Source organism: Schistocerca serialis, chromosome 11 (genome assembly GCF_023864345.2).
Source record: "Schistocerca serialis cubense isolate TAMUIC-IGC-003099 chromosome 11, iqSchSeri2.2, whole genome shotgun sequence".
NCBI classification, from domain to species: domain Eukaryota; kingdom Metazoa; phylum Arthropoda; class Insecta; order Orthoptera; family Acrididae; genus Schistocerca; species Schistocerca serialis.
The window spans coordinates 140414953-140437451 of NC_064648.1; the positions used below are offsets into that span (position 1 = coordinate 140414953).

General features: G+C 44.3%; 1 protein-coding gene across 3 annotated transcripts in view; it reads right to left on the reverse strand.

Annotated features, from left to right (window-relative positions):
* Window positions 1-22499, reverse strand: part of LOC126426865 (speckle-type POZ protein-like) — a 656123-nt gene that overhangs the window by 621126 nt on the left and 12498 nt on the right. The window contains exon 1 of one of the 3 annotated variants that reach the window (XM_050088899.1): window positions 18402-18567. The exons of the other annotated variants lie outside the window; for them this stretch is intronic. The gene's annotated coding sequence lies outside the window, so the exon portion shown is untranslated. Of the gene's footprint in view, window positions 1-18401; window positions 18568-22499 lie in introns of those variants that run through there. 3 annotated transcript variants of the gene reach the window in all.

Here is a 22499-nt window from a genome sequence, read left to right on the forward strand (position 1 = left end):
TCTCCGGTGTGTGTCGACAATCACAGATGTGTTCTGGTGGAGATCCAAAACAAGAGTAAAAAAAAAACAATCTACTGGCTCTCTCCCGCCAAATCCTTTGTTCTGCTCGGAGTCGATCAGCTTTGTCAGTCCTACGCAAGCTTTGATAACGCCAGCAACGTTTTCTTAATTCTTTTTCCGGTACCCTAATTTATACTAAATGGATACTGTAGTAAATCGTGATCTTTTTCATGTAAAGTTAAATGCATTAATTGCGGGTAATGGAGAAGACACCCTGTTTTTATTTTTCTCAAGAAAAGTGTTCTAAAACGCTTTCTGAAGTGATTTCCGCTAAAATTAAATGCAACACACCTTTGGATGACTGACGATTAAAACGTTTTGATGTTTTAAAAATTAATGATGAAGAGAAGTTAATTGTACCATTAAAACCAGGGGAAACGAACATACAGTATTATCTTACCAATGAAGAATTGTACAGTATAGTGTAGTATATGAAACTCACATCAGAATAGGCCACCGAGGAAGAACACGCATGCTTAAAGAGTTTTAAGTTAAATACAAAAATATTACGTATGGACTTGTAATGTTGTATTTAAATTTATGCAAACAGCGTCAAATGAAAAACAGTGCACCTAAGAAAGGTATTGTTGTTAAGCCAATGGTTAGTTCTGAATTACACTCAAGATGTCAAGTTGATCTGATAGATCTGCAGTCAAACAGAGATGGCGAATATATGTTCATAATGGTGTATCAAGATCACTTAACTAAGTAACATTTTGTGCACCAGCAATATTGCAGTCAGATAATGGTAGAGAATTTAGTAATCAAGTCATATCCGAAATATGCGCTATGTGGAAAGATGTTAAAATAGTTCATGGAAAGCCTCGTCACAGTCGAACAAGACTCAGTTGAAAGGGCCATTCAGGATATACAGAACACGCTAACTGCATAGATGAACGGTAACGACACAAATAAATGGTCACATGGTTTATCCTTTGTTCAATTTGCCAAGAACACTACATACCACGAAGGAATACGCCAAAGTCCCAAGAACTCTAAGAAAGTGACAATACTTCTGAAACCGAAAGATAGCTTGAAGAAGCTGTTAATGCTTATATAAAAAAACTTGAGCTGTGGTCATACCGAAAACCACATTCCAAAGAAAAATATTGAAGAGGACCTACAACCTACAACGTCTTCACATCAAATTCTGTCTGAAAAACACGAGTTGATTTCTACAAAAAGAGAGGCCGCGAGAGAAAATCTTTTACTGCAAGCAACAAAGATGTTACGAACCTCACAAAAACAATTTCCTCCTGCTTAAATTGGTGATAATGTACGAATACGAGGCCCTGATGTCGACCGTAGTCGTACAGATAGCCGAAATGAGTTGGCGGTTGTTGTGGGAATAGAAGACTCCCACTTCTATAAACTGGCAAATAAAAATGGTACCTTCATGCAGCTTTACACACGTAATCAGTTCGTAATTTGTGAACATAAGCTACTTTCCATAGATGAGATTTCCTTTCAAGAAATGTCGCTGGGAGAAGCAGCTGCAGCTAATTCTAGAAGCGGGGGCAAGGCTATACAAGGCGTCGTTGCAAAAAAAAAATAAAAAAAAAATAAAAAAAATAAAAAAAATGCGGTTGTAAAAGCAAGGGACTCTTCTGCAATTCCAAGTGTCATAATAGTTCAAGTTGTTGCAATAAATAAGATTTGAATCATATAATTAAGTAATTTTTTATAACTATTATTTTCTTTTCTTATGTAGGATGTACTGTGTATTTTAAGTTCTTGGTTATTCCTTTCAGAAAGAGGCGAAAAAGTTACGTCACACTTGTGACGTTTTATGGCGACTGAATTACGGAGAAGAAAATATAAATCTCCAACATGTTCAACTTTCACCATTAGTGCATGGTGAATGTCAACATTTACCGGTTTAAGTCAGAAATAAGGGTATTTAGCAAATATTTCGACATACACTAAGCGACTATGTGAATGTTGACATTCACCAGTGAAAGTCTACATTCTCCAAATTTCGGTGTTTCACTGTAACAGCACCACCACCAGATATCCGGCAATTGCTTCCGAAGTCTACAATGATACACTCGTAATTTGCGTTTACTATCGCAATCGAAAGCATGCTACGATTGCCCTCACACTTACTACTTGACAGTAGCGTGAGTTGGCTGTTGCAACTACCAATGAAGAGAACCACAACATTCAGCTCCGTCTCCAAATTGCCATTAACGTTGATATCATTACCAAGATAGACATAACGCTATCACTCACACCACAGGCAATGAACAGACTGAAACAATGTACGGTGAAAGATTACTCAGTTAAGCGGGACACAAATTTAAAATGTGGTGGGACATTGGAATACGGTAGCAGGTATAAAAAGAGGAAATAGTAAGAAAATATAGACTTAGGGGGAAGGGATGAAAGGGGAATCCATCTGATAGAATTCTGCACAGCCCATAATGTAATGATCGCAAACACTTTGCTCGATAACCATGAAAGAATAATACATACTTGGAACAGAAAAAAATGGTTTAAATGGCTCTGAGCACTATGGGAGGTCATCCGTCCCCTAGAACTACTTAAACCTAACCTAAAGAAATCTCACACATCCATGCCCTAGGCAGGATTCGAACCTGCGACCGTAGCAGTCGCGCGGTTCCGGAATGAAGTGCCTAGAACCGCTTGGCAACCGCGGCCGGCCTTTGAACAGAGTTGTCGAACCAGATTTTCAACTGTAAGCTATTTCCTGGTACAGACGCACACAGACGATAATTTATTGGTTACAGACTGCAGTTTACAACTACGCCAAGTGATAGTAAACGGAAGCAGATTAAGGATGTGGAACCTGAATAAGTTAAGGCGCAGAGTTTTTCGTTAATGTTACAAGCAACAGGTGATTGAAACAGAGAAAGGAATCGATTACAATACGAATAGATATCTTTATTGAGAGAAGAAGTGGTGACTGCAGCAGAGAATGTTAATCGGAAAAAGGTACAGTTGAAATCTTTGGATGAAACACGAATTAATTTAATAGACAAAAAAATATAAAAAAGGTAGCAAATAAAGACCATGCGGAACAGATGTCTAAAAATACGCTGACAGAGTTGAAAATCGCAAAAGCGATTTTGCACTTGGAAAACTTGGGAGCCGACATTAAATAAGGAAAAAAACACTTTGCTCAAAGGAGAAGCAACTGCTGAAAGCTCATTTGGGTACCCAGAACTAAGCAAATAAGAGAAGGATATATGGTGGAAGGAGTATGTAGAGTGGAGAGGGGGAGGGGCTATACGAACGCAATGTTAGATTCCCGTAAAATGTCTGAACACGAGAGACAATACTGATCCTACCACTTAGCTAATTAGATAGACTGAAGAAAGGCAAACCTGTGTTTATAGCATTTGCATATTTAGAGACAGGTTTTGACAAAATTAACTGAAAGACACTCTTTAAAGCTCCAGAGGTATCAGTGGTAAAAAAACAGGGACGCAAGATTATCTACAGCTTGTAAAGAAACCAAACTCCAATGACTTTGAAGGGAAGCAGTTATTGAGAAAGCAGGAGTAAAGAGGTTACAAAATCCACACTGTCAGTAGCAAGAAAAGCGTTTCTGAAAAAGACCATTTGTCCACATTGAATAAATTTTAATGGTTGAGGTTGGTTGGTTGGTTTGGGGGATTAAAGGGACCAGACTGCCATGGTCATCGGTCCCTTTTTCCAAAGACAAAGAACACCCACAGAGAATAAAAACAAGGAACAGAAGAGATCACAGACGAGACAGAACAAGAGATACTGAGACAAAGACAAGACAAGACAAAACAAACTAAAACCACACAGAGTGTGACGGTGGTTGGCCGACCATAGACAGAAAAAAGGGAAGGCCAACCACGTAGAAACACATTAAAAAATCAGTGTAAAACCATAGGCCAAAGGCCAGAAACAATACAAAACAATAAAAGAAAACATAAACACTCAGAGTAAATGATAAAATCCCCCTGCCCGAATAAAACGTAAAACTAAGTCAGCCATAGTGGAGTCGTCTGTTAAAAGGGCAGGGAGCGTAGCAGGCAGCGCAAATGTCTGCCTGACCACAGCTAAAAGGGGGCAGGCCAGCAAAATGTGGGCCACTGTCAAAGCTGCCCCACAGCGACATAGAGGAGGGTCCTCCCGGCGCAGTAAATAACCGTGTGTTAGCCGGGAGTGGCCAATGCGGAGCCGACAAAGGACGACGGAGTCCCTGCGGTTGGCTCGCATGGATGACCGCCACACAGCCGTCGTCTCCTTGACAGCACGGAGTTTATTGGACATTGTCAGTTCGCGCCATTCATCGTCCCATAGCGCCAAGATTTTGCGGCGGAAGACTGCCCGCAAATCAGTCTCTGGGAGGCCAAGGTCCAGAGATGGCTTGCTGGTGGCCTCTTTCGCCAGGCGGTCAACATGTTCGTTACCCGGGATACCGACATGACCGGGGGTCCACACAAAGACCACAGAGCGGCCGCAACAGGCGAGAGTATGCAGAGACTCGTGGATAGCCATCACCAGACGAGAACGAGGGAAACACTGGTCGAGAGCTCGTAAACCGCTCAGGGAATCGCTACAGATAACGAAGGACTCACCTGAGCAGGAGCGGATATACTCTAGGGCACGAAAGATGGCGACCAATTCAGCAGTGTAAACGCTGCAGCCATCCTGCAAGGAACGTTGTTCGGAACGGTCCCCTAGAGTGAGCGCATACCCGACACGACCAGCAACCATCGAACCGTCAGTGTAGACAACACCAGAGCCCTGATACGTGGCCAGGATAGAATAAAAGCGGCGGCGGAAGGCCTCTGGAGCGACTGAGTCCTTCGGGCCCTGTGCCAGGTCCAGCCGAAGGCAAGGGCGACGAACACACCATGGGGGTGTATGCAAAGTAGCCCGGAAAGGAGGTGGAACAGTGAAACCCTGGAGCCCAGAGAGAAGCTCCTTGACGCGGACCGCTATTGGACAACCAGACCGGGGCCGACGTTCTGGCATACAGACGACCGACCGCGGGAACAGGAGACGATAGTTTGGATGCCCGGGCGAGCTTAGAACATGGGCAGCATAAGCGGCCAGCAAACGTTGGCGTCGGAACCGCAGTGGAGGTACACCTGCCTCCACTAGTACGCTGTCCACAGGGCTGGTGCGGAAAGCACCAGTGGCAAGGCGTATCCCGCTGTGGAGAATCGGGTCTAGCACCCGTAACGCAGATGGGGATGCTGAGCCATAAGCCAGGCTCCCATAATCCAGACGGGACTGGATTAACGCCTGGTAGAGCCGCAACAGTGTAGAGCGGTCGGCGCCCCAGTGGGTGTTGCTCAAGCATCTCAGAGCGTTTAGATGCCGCCAACACGTCTGTTTCAGCTGCCGGATATGAGGCAGCCAAGTCAACCGGGCATCGAAAACCACCCCCAAAAACCTGTGGGTCTCCACCACAGCAAGGAGTTCGTCGGCAAGATAAAGCCGCGGCTCAGGATGGACTGTTCGGCACCGGCAGAAATGCATAACGCAGGTCTTGGCTGCCGAAAACAAACCCATGCGCTACAGCCCAAGACTGCGCCTTACGGATAGCGCCCTGTAGCTGACGTTCAACAGCTGCAATGCCAGTAGAGCTGTAATAAAGGCAGAAGTCGTCAGCATACAGGGAAGCGGAGACAGAATTTCCCACGGCCGCAGCAAGCCCGTTAATGGCTATTAAAAACAGACACACACTTAAAACAGAGCCCTGTGGCACACCGTTCTCCTGGACGTGGGAGGAACTATACGAGGCCGCGACTTGCACGCGGAAGGTACGACACGACAGAAAATTGCGGATAAAAATCGGCAGAGGACCCCGAAGACCCCATCCATGAAGCGTAGAAAGAATGTGATGACGCCACGTCGTATCGTACGCCTTCCGCATGTCGAAAAAGACAGCGACCAGGTGCTGACGGCGGGAAAAGGCAGTACGGATGGCCGACTCCAGGCTCACCAGATTGTCGGCGGCGGAGCGGCCTTTACGGAACCCACCCTGAGATGGAGCCAGAAGGCCCCGAGACTCCAGTACCCAATGCAAGCGCCGGCTCACCATCCGTTCAAGCAACTTGCAAAGAACGTTGGTGAGGCTAATGGGACGGTAGCTGTCCACCTCCAGAGGGTTCTTTCCAGGTTTCAAAACGGGGATGACAATGCCTTCCCGCCATTGCGACGGAAACTCCCCCTCGACCCAAAGACGGTTGTAAAGATCGAGAAGGCGCCGCTGGCAGTCGACTGAAAGGTGTTTCAGCATCTGACAGTGGATGCCATCTGGCCCAGGAGCGGTATCAGGGCAAGCAGCGAGGGCACTGCGAAATTCCCACTCACTAAATGGAGCATTGTAAGATTCTGGGTGGTTGGTGTGAAACGAAAGGCTCCGACGTTCCATCTGCTCTTTAATGGAGCGGAAGGCCTGGGGGTAATTCGCAGAAGCGGAACTCATAGCAAAATGCTCTGCTAAGCGATTGGCAATGACGTCGGAGTCAGTACAAACTGCTCCATTCAGTGAGAGCGCAGGGACGCTGGCAGGTGGCCGATAGCCGTAGACGCGTCGAATCTTGGCCCAGACCTGCGAGGGAGTGACATGGAGGCCAATGGTGGACACATACCGCTCCCAGCACTCCTTCTTGCCTTGGCGGATAAGGATGCGGGCCCGCGCACGCAGCCGTTTGAAGGCGATAAGGTGGTCGAGGGAGGGGTGTCGCTTGTGACGCTGGAGCGCCCGCCGGCGATCTTTAATCGCTTCAGCGATCTCAGGCGACCACCAAGGCACAGCCTTCCGCCGAGGGGACCCACAGGAATGGGGAATGGCAGATTCGGCGGCAGTAACGATGCCGGTGGTGACCGATTGAACCACCGCATCAATGTCATCGGTAGAGAGAGGCTCAAAAGCGGCAGTGGAGGAGAACAAGTCCCAGTCAGCCTTATTCATAGCCCATCTGCTAGGGCGCCCAGAAGAGTGGCGCTGTGGTAGTGACAAAAGGATCGGAAAATGGTCACTACCACACAGGTCGTCATGCACACTCCATTGGACAGACGGTAAGAGGCTATGGCTACAGATTGAAAGGTCAATGGCGGAGTAGGTGCCATGCGCCACACTGAAGTGTGTGAAGGCACCATCATTTAACAGCGAGAGATCGAGCTGCGACAATAAATGCTCAACGATGGCGCCTCGACCTGTTGCCACTGACCCACCCCACAGAGGGTTATGAGCGTTGAAGTCGCCCAATAGCAAGAAAGGTGGCGGCAATTGGGCGACCAGTGCAGCCAGGACATGCTGCGAGACATCACCATCCGGTGGAATGTAAAGACTGCAGACGGTAACAGCCTGTGGCGTCCACACGCGTACAGCGACAGCCTCTAAAGGCGTCTGGAGAGGGACAGACTCGCTGTGCAGAGTGTGAAGGACATATATGCAGACGCCACCAGACACCCTGTCATAAGCTGCTCGGTTCTTGTAATAACCCCGATAGCCACGGAGGGCGGGGGTTCGCATTGCTGGAAACCAAGTTTCCTGGAGAGCAATGCAGAAGAAAGGGCGAAGGCTGAGAAGTTGGCGGAGCTCAGTTAAATGGTGGAAAAAACCGCCGCAGTTCCACTGGAGGATGGTATTGTCCATGGCTGAGAAAGGCGTGAAAGGACTGGGAAGGCAATTTACGCCGCTTGTTCACCCACTGCCACCGATTCAGTACCCGTACGAGAGGCATCCATGGCGTCCGAGGGACCAGCGAGATCAAGGTCCTCAGCGGACGCAAGAATCTCCACTTCATCCTCAGACGCAGAGCGCGAAAGGTGCGGTGGGGTTGGTGCCACCGCAAGTTCTTTAGCCTTAGAGGTCTTTCTCTTGGACTTCTCTCGCTGAACCTTGGGTTTCACCGGCTGGGAAGGCTTCACCGATTCAGTCTCCGGGACAGAGGAGGATCGTGAAGCCCTACGCCCGGCTGCTGGTGAGGACTTATGCCACTGGTGGCCGTCATCCTTCCCACTGGTGGAACCCTGGGAAGGGAGGGTCCCAAGGGAACTCTTACGGGCGAGAGTAGCCGAAGAAGTGAGACGCTTCCCCGGCTGAGAAGCGGGGACGGACGTCCCCGACGGGTGGGAGGAGGTTGCTCCTGAGGTAGGTGGTGCAGGAGCAACCGGTTGGGGAGAGCCCCCCACAGGCAAGGGGGCAGAAGGAGTCGTACTGCTTATCGAGCTGGCTGGAAGTCTCGAAACTGATGGAGCTAGCACAGTTGTTGTAGCAGCTGCATACGAAGATGTCATTCTCACAGGATGGAGTCTGTCATATTTCCGTTTGGCCTCAATATAGGTCAGCCGGTCCAGGGTCTTATATTCCATGATTTTGCGCTCTTTCTGAAAGACTTTGCAGTCAGGTGAGCAAGGTGAATGGGGCTCCCCGCAGTTGACGCAGATGGGAGGCGGGGCACATGGAGTATCGGGATGAGACGGGCGTCCGCAATCTCGACATGTGAGGCTGGAAGTGCAGCGGGAAGACATATGGCCGAACTTCCAGCACTTGAAGCACCGCATCGGGGGAGGGATATAGGGCTTGACGTCACATCGGTAGACCATCACCTTGACCTTTTCCGGTAATGTATCACCCTCGAAGGCCAAGATGAAGGCACCGGTAGCAACCTGATTGTCCCTCGGACCCCGATGAACGCGCCGGACGAAATGAACACCTCTACGTTCTAAGTTGGCGCGCAGCTCGTCATCAGACTGCAAAAGGAGATCCCTATGGAAAATAACACCCTGGACCATATTTAAACTCTTATGTGGTGTAATAGAAACGTTAACATCCCCCAACTTGTCACAAGCAAGTAACCTGCGGGACTGGGCGAAGGATGCCGTTTGTATCAGTACTGACCCAGAGCGCATTTTAGACAAGCCCTCCACCTCCCCAAACTTGTCCTCTAAATGCTCGACGAAGAACTGAGGCTTTGTGGAGAGAAAAGACTCCCCATCAGCTCGCGTGCAAACTAAGAATCGGGGCGAATAACTGTTAACTCCATCCTGCGACTTACGCTCTTCCCACGGCGTGGCCAGGGAAGGGAACGTTTTCGGATCGTACTTCTGAGCATTAAATTGAGCCCGAGAACGCTTAGAGACTGCTGGCGGCTGGCCGCCAGCGAGAGATGATGTACCACGCTTCATTGCGGGTCATCCGCCCTGATGCCACCTACTCCGACCAAGGGCCCTCCCCACGGGCGCCACCCAGCCACAGCAATAGCCACCTGGCAGGATGGCCATTGCCGGGAGTCCTGATGCCCCAGGGAGATGGGCATCTACTCCTTGGCATACGTGGGGAGTGAACGGCGCAGGCATCAGTAGAGCGATCCCTGTGTTGTCAGGGGGCTACAACCAAGAGGGTACATGGCGACCCCACCACAACGGACTGGCTACCGTGCTGGATCTTAGGTGCAAAAATGGCCAAGGTCGTCGTCACAGTTAAAAGAAACACTGCAGAGTGCAGCGTGGTAATCGCCCAAGAGATCGAAAACGAGCGGGACACCATTGCAACGACGAGAAAGACGGCTATAGGTCTAATTGCACGAAGGATACAGTGCACCATGTAAGGTGCCCTTCCCCAATTGGTTCGCTCTTCGGAATAATTTAGATAGATGGAGGTCAAACCCGAGAGGGGACCATCACATAAGGCCGAAACGTTTGAGACTCCTTTTAGTCGCCTCTTACGACAGGCAGGAATACCGCGGGCCTATTCTAACCCCCGAACCCGCAGGGGGATATGGTTGAGTGGTACTTCATAATGGTATTTGTGTGGAGCGTAGCCTCTTTCAGCTATGTAAGTGAAACATGGATGATGAACAGTTCTGTCAAGAAGACAATTGACGCTTTCTAAACGAGATAATAAATAAGAATGCTGAAGATTAGATACGAAGATCGTATAACTAAAGAAGAGTTACTGAATTAGAGGAAGAGGAAATTATGGTACAAGTTGTCTACAATGGTCCGTTTGTTAATGGAGGCTTAATTGTAGGGAAAGACCGAGGCTTGCCAATGGTAAGCAGATTAGAATGGGTGTAGGATGAAGTAATTACGTGGCGATGAAGAGGCCTGCAGAGGATAGACTACTGTGGAACACTATCAACACACAGACGAATTGTTTTTCTTATTAATTAAGCCCAACAGCAAGTATATCTTTTCATTACGTACTTCAGTTGCGTATTTATTGCCAAAATATTTGTTTAATGTAGCCTCTAGCACATACTTGGAATATCTCTTTTAGTTTCTGCAAACACCCTTGTTAGGGAAAAGTTACGACTTGAACGCAGTTTTCTTATGGTGACTGTCAGCAAATGATGAAGGTTATTACAGGGTGCATACGTGCACAAGGAATCCCGGATTTTCCGGCAAAAAATAAACTTTCTCCCGGGTGAAAATACACTTTTTTCCATGTTATGTGACGTACTATTCCTTGAAACTGTAAAACTTATCAATCCATTGAATGGTTGTGGTTTTATACACCAGCGTAAAATTCCCCGGCACTTTAGGAAACGAAATTCAAGGGGAAAAAAACACGTATCTGAAAGATGGCTGATGCGCAGCAACATGTATACTGTATATTTTCGTGTTACGAAAGTATCAATTCGAATGCCACCAAACACCGCATGTTACTTTCTGAAGCATTGAAATTGAGATTGCGATGCGCTTTTCAAGCCAGTCATAGCTCATGTCACGTGATGTCGCCAGTCGATGTAGTGGATATTCAGAGCACAGGACACGATGTAGGCAGCCAACAGGAACATTACTGTCAAATAGCGCGAACACGAAACGTTCGTGGTTTAAACTAACGTACATAGTGTTGCTACAAGAAAAGCAAAGCTTTCACATATTAGTGTCTAAGATTAATAAACTGCAAGAGAAGTTAAACTTTTACATATAATGTTTATTTTCTTTTTTTGCGGGTGTCACTTAAGATACACTACACAAACGGGCCAGTAAAATTTGTAACAACGACATAAATGTCTGATCTGGGCTCGAAATTATTCTGAATGGTCGTCCTGAAAGGGTTGATTTTTGAATGAGATCAAATGCTCCGTGATTTAAGAAATCCATCGTACATTCTCGCACATACATCATCTTGCGTAAAAGGAAATTTACTATGAAGTAACGCTTTTCAGACAATGATTCGCATTATTTTTCCGCGACCTGTTAGATATAGGATCGTTTCAGCAGCTGCCAGAGAGCGACAGGTAAGAGGTGTCACCGCGCTTGCGCAGCTACGATGACGCAGGAAGCCCGAATGTTCGTATGTGTAAAACATTGAAAGATCTTACACTATGTCACAAAAGAGAAAGACATTAGAGAATACTCCAAGAGCATGGGAATTTCGTGCACCATACTAAAATGCATAATTCGGCTTATAGTGCACATTTGCATGTCCTGATTCGGATGAAAATTTTTTGGAGTACCGGTACTGTATCATCTCATGTTTGGTTCTTTATTATGGCATAATGCCAAACGTGCTAGAAGATGAAAATGTGCACTTGAAATTCAGTGAACAGTTAAAACTAGCTAATAATGTGGAAATAAACACTTCGTTTCAAATAAGTTAACCCTCTCTGCGAGAAAGGTTAATAAAGCCAAATTTCTTTAACAAACCGACAAAAGTAACTTCATTGTTCTGCAAGGCGATTAATAGTTGACTGTCAGAAAGGTGAAAACAAAATAGTCTGAAACTAATAAATTTTGGCCTTCCGTAATTATGTGAATATTTTATTTCACTTGATAGCTCCCGGGCACAGAAAAAAACCGTTTTGTTTTCATTTGACGAGAGAGCAATAGACGAAGAGGGAACAGCAAAATCACTAAAACGTAAACACGAGCCACGTGGAGACTACCCACCTCTCCACCACAACTCAAGACTACTCTGTGCATAGCCCCCGTATCTACGATATTTCCGAACTGTGGTAATACAAGAGGTTTTTTTTCATATTTTCAAAAAATATGTTCATTTTGTAGCGCTCATCTTTCTGAAGGGTTTGATCCATAAAACACACGTGTTCGAGAAAATGTGGACGTGTTATTTGGTCAGAAGTGTGCCAAAGTGCAATGCCACACCTCTTCACACAGCATTTTTCTATCGCTCGTCACAGTGTTTCGCTCTGTGAAATTCGAACGTGGAATATTGTGTGATGGAAGCCATCGAACTACATTCAAGACGGTGGAAATTAAAATGTCCTGCGCTGTCCCACCTACCCCTCCTAAAAAAAACTCTGAATTAATATTGGATGGGATTATTTGTAACCCGAAGAACAAGAACTCTTTACAAAATTTGCACTCTTTATTGCTTATTAGCTGACAACTTGCTGTTTTGTGACAAAATTATATATAGGATACATAAAACCAGTAAAGACAAGAGACAAGCAAGACAGTACACATTTCTTCAATCCGTAAGTCCTAGCATTTTTCTCCCTACTCTTGCTACAGCTTTACATGGCGCGCCTTCTTTTCTGGGAAAGAATCTATTACCTCATCAAAATTCGTCAAACGTTTTGCTCCATGAGAAAACGACATGTCGCTGTCTAGTACTGAAAAGCTGTTAATACAAATAGTAACCAAGACCGGTGTGGTTTCTCGATCTGATTACGCGTATTTTGTCACTGTCTGCTAGACGAAATAGGCCTGCATAATATTGCAGCAGTTTTTACACACACCAAATAAACAAGATGTTTTGCCTTTTTTTTAATAACACCACATAATATAATTCAGAAAGTACCAATATCAAATTCGTTATTAGGCCACCTACAAGCAAAACGTTTTTGTGTTAGGAAACAGTTACACATTTCAGTCACACTCTCTAGCTTCTCAAGCATGAGATCGGAAAGTAGTAGTAGTACGAAAATTGATATAAATTTGGAATCGTCATATTTTTCCGTAATATGTCTGATGTCCCCGTTTCTTCTCCTTCCTCGTCCGAACAAACAACCTTGTTATCACTTATTTTGTAACCATTCCTGCCAGTGTCAAAAATTATTCTCCGGTTAACTCCACTAACCCTACCGCAATCACCGGTTTAGTTATCCCACGTTTATTCTCCGGTCAGGCGTTATTTCGTGTTCTTACAACGCGTTTTCCGCGCTACTACCAGAATACAGGTTTAGCGGCTGCTATCCGGGGACTGTACGACTGGCCCTTACTAGTGTAACGGTCTGGCCAAAACTTTCCTGTCAGAATTTCCTTTTCATGGATACACCGACAAGATAATAAGTAACCTTTCTTACCTCTTATTCCTGTTACTCGTTTATTTCCACTCTGGTAGTCTCAGCCTATGGATTTCGCTAGTAATTGTAACAACGCTGATCATTCGCAATGCTAGTCAACCATATAAACAGCGATTGGCATTCACCCGGTCGTCTTTGTTCCGCTCAGCTTGTCTAGCCCTGTCCCCTTTTGTCTGCAGGAAAGTTTATTTCTAGATGCGACGGGGATTCCCCTGGCATACACATCACGTACACTACGCACGCATACAAAACTTCAACTTACGATTCACTCAGAAATCGACTTATTTGTTCAAAAATGTTCAAAATCCTACAGTGATGCGTTTCAAAATCATATGAAGACACTCTATAGACCAACGTGTGCTGGATGCTAGGCGCTTTGAGAAACGATGTCTTTTTCGGCAAGAATATGAATTTTACCCCCCCCCCCCCTTGAAATTGCTGCCTGGGACAGATACCCCGGTTTGCCATTCGTCCCCTAGACCCGGGCCTGTTACGCATGCGTGAATGTGCCATCTTAGGCGCGTCGGTGAAATTTTTCCGGGCAGCACCTGGCTGCTTGCTGCTGTTGCTTATACAACTAACTGCCACACTTCTGTAACCAGAAACGGGAGAAGGTACTGCTCATACGCGACTCGACTGCGCTAGAGCTCGCTCGCAACTGCTCAGAAGGATCTAACGTAAGCAGTTGTGACGTCACGCTCATCGGAGGCAATTTGTTGCCATGAGGTCTCCCTAAAGCCTTTCACACATTTTGCTACTGGCAGACGCTTCTATGAGCACTGTGTTTTTATGTTGTACATGGCGCATTTCCTTCGCAACTCCAGTGTTATTTTCGTTTTCTATTCTCTCGTTCACGTTTTATTGCTGCAGTATTATTTTGCAGTAGCGAGGTACAGCAACAGCCTTTGTTAGAGCGTTGGTTCTTACCAATCAAAGTTATAAAAATTTAACTGAAAACTAAAACAATGAAAAATTCCCGGAATTCTAAAATATTTCCGAGTCTTCCCATGTTTTCTACCGGATGAAAAAATTCCCATTTTTCCGTCATCTCCCAGGTCGTACACACACACACACACACACACACACACACACACACACACACACACACACACACACAGGTTAATAACCATTTTGGCCACTCTTGCATTTGTAGCATTTTCCGTTAAGACGTGTATTCCTTCATGAAACAACAAACAATGAATGGTTACGTATTATCCATGACTTTCGAATGCACTGGCAGTACACAGACATTTTTTCTTATTGTTTATTTTTTGTTTACACTTCAAGCTCCACAGGGCCAAATTGAGAAGCAAATCTCCAAGGTCAGTACATGAAATTACAACATAAAAGTAATGACAAAAATAAAATGTTAACCAACGCGAAAAAGTCAATCCATAAAGTCAATCAACACTACAACAACAATCACCTTAATTTTTGAAGGAAATCTTCGACAGAATAGAAGGACTGGACCCATGAGGAAACACTTTAATTTCGATTTGAAAGCGCGTGATGTACTACTAAGATTTTTGAATTCGAGCTGTAGCTTATTGAAAATGGATGCAGGAGTATACTGCACACCTTCCTCCACAAGAGTTGAGCAAGTCCGATCCAAATGCAGGTTTGATTTCTACAGAGTATGAACTGAGTGAAAGTTGCGACAAGCACATATTCACATTAATTTTGTTTCTTTATAATTTTAATATTCTTTGCGCTATTTGGTGTGGACCACAATTAGTCTTCTATCACTAGCGGTGGATATTTTGCCAAAAATTGATTCAGAGTCTTAACTACCGTGTGTTCAATTTATGTCTCTTATTTGATTTATCTACACGTTGCCAACCTAGCGAAGTATATGCTGAAACTGAAGTCTGTTCGCGTAGTTAGGGTGCGTAGTTAGGGTGCGTTGTAGGACGTTGAACGTGAATGTAGTATCTGCCACAGCGTAATTAAGAGTTTTCATGTTCAGCTGATTTTCGATTATTTGTTTAAATATTTTTGGAAGGGTTCATGTAAGAGTAGGGACAAATGGGTTGGGTGTTTGTATTATGATAATCATCATCCTTTGAAATGTTATTCTACTATTGTGTCTATTAATGTAAGTAGTGAATTACTCTTACATGAACTCCTCCACAAAACACTTAAACCAAAACTGAAATCAGCTGAACACCGAACTTTTCAACCACTCTGACAATTATTGCATTCACTTCCAACTTTCTATAACTCACTGAACAGAAGTAAACAAACAGTTTTCAGCATATAATTCGTTAGGTTGGCAGCATGTACATAAACGAAAGAAGAGGAGACATGCATTGAACACACTGTAGTTACGACCTTAAATTACAGCTTTTGGTAAAATGTCAACAGCTACTGACAGGAGAAAAAAAAGAGTCAACACAAAAATGTGTTGACCAGGTGAGAAGAAACGCAGATTTCCGCCAAAAACTATTTAACTGTAATTACCTTTTCACACAAAAATACGATTAACTTTTATAATCTACAAGGGTCACATACCAAAACAAAATCATTCAACATTCCACCAAAGATGCCTTAAAGCGAAGGGCAAAACGCGTCTTTAGCAAATAAAGTACACTGCAGCAAGAAAAAAGGATTCATTACTTACCAAAGGAAACGATCAACAGCTGTAGATACTTAGCAAATTACATCTTATGACATACCGTCAAATTAGTTTATGTTTAACTTCTGTACGTGAATTTAGAGTATGGTAAATATTAAAGTGTTCCATGTCACTGCAATTCTCATTTCAGTTGTTATCAAATGCCGTTTAAAAAATTAACTCGATCCATGCTGAAAAACTGTAGTTACCTTCACATCTCGATAGGTAAATAAATTTTGGATATTTATCATGCAACCAAATATTGGACTCATTAGAAGTTATCATTCGCAAAAAAAAAAAAAAAAAAAAAAAAAAAAAAAAGTTTCGATATCTTGAACCGTTTAGGAAATCTGGGGCCGATAACAGCCACGTGGTTGACGAGGAGCAGGGCGGAGTGTGGGCCGCATGGTGGGCGGCCCGCCGACGCACCACTGAACCATCTGGAGAGCGGTCATAGCTACCGCTCTGCTCTCAACTTTAAAAACAATTTCGGCATGTTGACTATATTTCATACGCAATAATGTATTACCTGAAATGAACTATAGGCAATGCCCACGCAATGGCTTTTCACCTCTGAAAGCTCATTAAAAATTCGTGTAACGGTTTACGTAAATACGATGGAGCACGCAACCACGACGAATAACGAAAAGAAATTCAGCTCTTTATCGACAAAAGGCATCAGGCCGTAAGACGCAGAAGAATAAAATTTTTTTCACCAAACCGTTTCCTTTAAATCGGATGGTAAGTGTTTCATACCTGCCGCCGGGTCTACGCCAGAGCGCTTCGGCGAGGCGAAAGTTCGTGTGGCCCGGGGTTGTGTGAGTGACGTCACGCTCAACGCGTTCTGTGATTGGCGGCGCGGCACCGGGTCGTGTGCAAAGAGCGACGCACGTGGCAACCGAGGCCCAGCCCCGCGGTTTTTTGGTGGGAACGGGCCTTACACAAGTTTCTGCACATGCGCAACTGGCGTGACGTATAATTCCCTACCGGCGAAATACATAGGGTTTTATGAACAATTACTTGCTACGTCAATGCCACCACTTGGTAGCACCCGGCAGCAAATTTATCTACGTTCGCCATAAATCCCGCTAGCGGCAGCATACACCACGGACACACACTACACATAGCAAAATCAGATCCGGCATCCGTATGTTATACTGAGGGGGAAAAAAAATTTATTTTCTGACATTCTGAACGAGATGTTTTAAAATTTATCGTACAGTAATACATTTGTGGGACGGAGAACCATGAAGCACCTAATCGTCGATTGTTAGACAGTAGCATTTATTCATGCTTCTGACATCTGTTGGGTCAGTTTATCTGTACTGTAGGGCCACATTGTACTTATATCTGAACACTCACAGAGCTGTCACTGGTTTCTCTGATATTCACTTAAATATAGGGGGCCGAAGACTAAGTGCTCTTGGCCGTTACGGCTCTTAGCGCCTCACTTGTCTTCTAGTTAAGTCACGTTGTCGGCAGATGGTACCAACTGAATTTAATCATTTACGCAAACTGCCGTATATGTCTGGAGTTGGCTGTCTACTGTGAAGAAATCGGCTTTCCAGTGGAGTAGCAACGAGAACTCTATTGAACGTGTATTAAGTGCCAACAGAAAAGAAAATTACCTGGAAAGGAAAAGTTGGCCGCCAAGAATTTACGGCATTCAAGACGAAATCCGTTGTCACAAAAGTGACGAAATCAAGCGTGACTACAAGCCAACAGGGAAGTGTATAATAACCGTAAGTTTTTAGGTGGATGCAACGTAAGAACGCCCGATTTTCCGCCCAGAAGTTTATTAGTTAACTAACAACACATGAATTAGGAACCTTGCCGAGAAAAATACAAAACCACGAAAACTAAGTTACACAAAAAACGCGAAACGAAGGGTAGTGGAAGCTCAAAACATTATTCCGTTCTTACCATAAACTACTTAATTATGGACAAAACGAAATCAACAAAACCATTTCTTCCTTTTTGCAGAGAAGTAACGCCTATTATTATTATTACTATTATTATTATTATTATTATTATTATTATTATTGACAGCTGCTGATGAATGTGTTGAGCATAGCTGTTAGATAGCAGACGTTATTAATTTCGAGCTATCACATTTATCTGAATTTAAAAATTTGTCAACACCCAGAACGTATACCTGCGAGGGACTACAGGCACATCGAAACAATACCCGACGGAAAGTGGTGCTATTTTCCGTTCGTTCCACATTATTCTAATGGAAGCTTTCAGCAATCAGATGACTGTAGCATTACGGCAAATAACAAACAGCGAATTATTAAACACCCGACAGGGAAATTTAACACACTATTCGCCATTCGTTTGTTACCAACAATTCTATTTTGTAATTAAAGTACTACAATGGATTAGGAGCAGGTCTGCCGTGAGTTAGGCGACAAACCAGACAAAAGCGTGCAGAACAACACCCACAGCTCCCTGAAATTCCAGCACAGGCGAGCTGCCCGCCTTACCTTCCTCTGGTACTCTCGCGGAGAAGAGATGCTCTGGCGGCGCACTGCTCTCCGTACGGCTGCTGCGTCACAACTGGGCCGCACAGACAGCCGGGGCGCGCGGCAGCCCCCACCCAGCTCTGACGTCACGGGGCGGCGTTGCCAGCTCGGCCCGCGGCAGGCGAGGGAACGGCTGCAGCAGGGCCAGCGGGGCGTCTACGTCGGTGTCGGCACTGCCGGGCTGCCTGCCTCCATCCCTCCCCCTCGTACCGCGCTATACAGCTGGCAGCACACACCCCCTTCGCATGGCGTTCCAAACACCGACTTTCTTATATCGACTTCCCGATACCGCTTCTGGGTGGTTATATAAAGCCTTAAAAATCGATTTTTGGAAACCGCTTCTAGTTGCCTGTTTTCCAATTCCGCAATCGATTTTCGCTTCCAAGTAAACGCATACGGTTTTCAAACATGCTTGGGCTGAGAGGTTTCTTCTTATTATTAAAAACTTTCAGGTAATATGGACGGAGTGGCTTTTTGTACGGTAAAGGACAAGTAGAAATATTAGACCAACTATTTACACCTCGTCTACGCGCATAGGAACAGCAGTTGCACAGACTGGTGCCATATTTAACTGGGCAGCAAATGCGTTTCAGGCCTTAACATGTAACCACGAGACCGAAAAGCAGTTTGCGAAATTCGGTTTTCGCCTTTCCGATGAGGTGTCGCATGTAGAAGCCATTTTAAGGCATGTACACACCAGGACCTAGGCTAACGTCACCAGAAGCCCCGTCTTTAATGGGAATGGCCATTTTTTCGTTCTGTGTCCCGCTGACTATCCAATGGGAGGCAAAATGCCCCGGCTTTTTCGTAATCAGAAGTGACATTTTGTTTCATTTTGTGTTTTTAATTATTTCTACGTCAATTTCGCATGACAGACTTTTTTTTAACATTTTCGTGAGTCTTGCTTTGTCTAGAATTCAAAGATGGAATACAGAAGCTGTATTTTGGTCACAGGATGAGGACAGGTGTGGACAGAAGATTTCCCGTCATCACGCTCGGTGAAAGTGACTCAAGCGTGAGCTTCGCGATTCGTATCCATCACTTACTACTGCAGAAATAACGGACGGATGTAACAAGTTTTCGTTAAAGAACGTTACAGGGCTATCAACGTGCAATTCTACTTGCAGTTACGAACTAGCTATTCACTGGTAGATGACATACAGTTGCAGAAGATGTGACCGACACGATGTCTTCGGACTGTTTGAGAGAACAATGAGAAGCAGGCGGCAGTTTCAGCACTAGATTCGGCAAACTTGCTTCGGTGCGCTCCAATCTCTGTTGTTCGTTGTGTGAAACTAGCTTGAGCCCGTTAAAACGGGGAAACGAAACTCGTCTTGCTCTAAAACCATGGAAGACAAGTTCGCTTTTTTGAAGGAAACCACGACTATACGAAAGTAAAATGTGCTGCGACGTTCAGTTTTTTCCACTGAACAAACATGGAGGGCTTGCCGATATAACGCATCACACGAAGAAAAAGATGTACCCGTGAGCAGTTTCTTCGGGAACAGACAGTGTAACTTCTTGCTCTGGTAGTAAAAAATGGCTCTGAGCACTATGGGACTTAACATCTATGGTCATCAGTCCCCTAGAACTACTTAAACCTAACTAACCTAAGGACAGCACACAACACCCAGCCATCACGAGGCAGAGAAAATCCCTGACCCCGCCGGGAATCGAACCCGGGAACCCGGGCGTGGGAAGCGAGAACGCTACCGCACGACCACGAGATGCGGGCGCTCTGTTAGTACGAATGAAGTACAAACAGGAAGATGAAAGCATCGCTACCGCGAAACACACGTTCTTTCCGTTAAAGGACTGCATGGTTCTTGTGATCCGAGAGCTGTTTCAGAAGAAACATGTTCTAGGACAAAATGCGAGTCCATCTCAGTGAACGTTTTATGGCCTTACGCAGTGCGTTGAGTCAGGATTTGAAGATGCAAAGTATCTGCCTGTGATGGCTGATGATGCATCAAATGACAAAACCTGAAAGCTGGTACCGATTCTAGCTCGATAATTCACTCGTGCAGAAAGTTGGTCAGCGCAACATAATCTCCCTTATGAACAATGGCGGAGAAGCGGTAGCATTATTAGCTAGCTGTAGTCTGGGTATTTTAAAAAAGAAAAATATAGTTTACGAGATTGCCACATTTTGTGCATATAATTGTAATTTCAACGTTGGTAGGCACAAGATAGCAGGAACAAACAATGTTTATTGCAAACTGAACAGCGTTCTCTAGATGAGCACTGAAGGCATCCGTTGTGCTGTCCACGTGGTACAGAGCGGTGGTAGAGTGCAGAAATTCTCCCCACTCACACAGAAACAACAGCGAATTAAGTTTTTCCAGTATTTTCACATTTACACTCAGCTTGTGGAGAAACTGAAATCCTTCTGTGATTTCGTTGATGCTGAATACAAACAAGTTCTAGGTAGTATTAACACTAGATGGTTATCATTGTTGCCGCGAGTTGCAAGACATTGATCTGTATAAACCTCTGAAACCTTATTTTCTGTCTCAGTATAGCTGTCTTCCATTGGTGCAAATTTTGTGAGAACCCACAGACACGTCTTTGCCTTCATTTCACACAAAGCTAATGAAAATCTTTTCAGATTCAGTCCAAAAGTTTGAAACAACTACGATTTCAGTTACACATTCAGCTGAAGAGGTAGAGCTGCTTAAAGAAAAAATCGGTGACAGGAAATTTGGTAAACTTCGAACTTCAGTTGGTTTGTCGATTTTTAATTAACTTGGTAAAGGAAGGCATTTTCAGTCCGGTATGAACCAGTTATCAATTTATTTTATGACACTTTTGTGACTTATTTAGAGAAGGGAAGTTGTGTGTTTCATCCTCTGAAATCGTTTCATTGGGTAACACTGAAAATTTCCGTTTCTTGGGCTTAACTGTTAAATTGTCTGAAATTCCTAAGACAGTAGACTGATGTGCAACATTTCAGTTGAGACAGGATGCCTGAACAACATTGTATCCCAGAAACTTGAGGAATGGGAAAAAGCTAATTTGGAAACTCTTGAGAGATGGTGTGATGTATTCCATACACTTTAAAGTACAGGTACTTTATGTAAAAATATAGAGATGCTTGTGAGGTTTGGTCGTGCTTCACCAGGCACAAATGCTGTTGTGGAATGAGTATTTTCAACTGTGAATTCGTTTTAAATTTTTAAGAAAAACCGTTTTACGACGAACTATAGAAGCAATTGTAATAGTTAAGACTCGTTATCAAGATCTTACCTACAAGGATTTCTGCAATCTGCTACTAATGTAGTCAAAGCTTTCGAAAGCTGTTAGGTGTTCTGATAAGTACCAAGTTACTAGCAGTGCACGCCGTACAGTAGCTGAACGGTTTGCGTGTTTTAGACGTGTACATTATCGTTCATTTGTCAGAAATCGTTCTTTCAGCTTCTCAGTATTTTCAATCGTAATCATTTCCTGGAAAAAGCAATGAATCATCATATAAGGCAGTGGCATTACAAGCATGTTTTGAAGTGCATTGTTTGAATGTGTCTATGTTTATGAAGTTTAGTTTTTATGTATGTTAGTAAAGCAATGCAGTCATATATGCAGAATATTATATATATATATATATATATATATATATATATATATATATATATATATATATATATATATATTAGTTACGAAACTTTATTCGTACTTCACCCTTCTTTTCCTGATGATGCTTTGTATAAAAACGGCAATTCAGAAAAAGTTTATTAACTCTAGAAAGATCATCGCCGGTAAAACGAACCCATTTGCTTCTGAAAGAACTCCCAGTAACTAATCAAACTACTTTAAGAATGTCCTAATACTTGTGAAAGAGGATTCCACTGTGATCCGACGCCAAACTTCACTGTATCGACTTCAAAGAATGTCATTTCACTATCGTTAGATGTCTGAGTTCCACTCATCTACCACTAACAGACTGCCTCAGTTTGCACGTGTAGCTGTAAATACGCCATTATCTTCCGGTGGACGCAATGAATACAAATGTCAAGGTTGATTGACAACATAGGAAATCCAAGTAGGGGAATTCCAGAGACACTT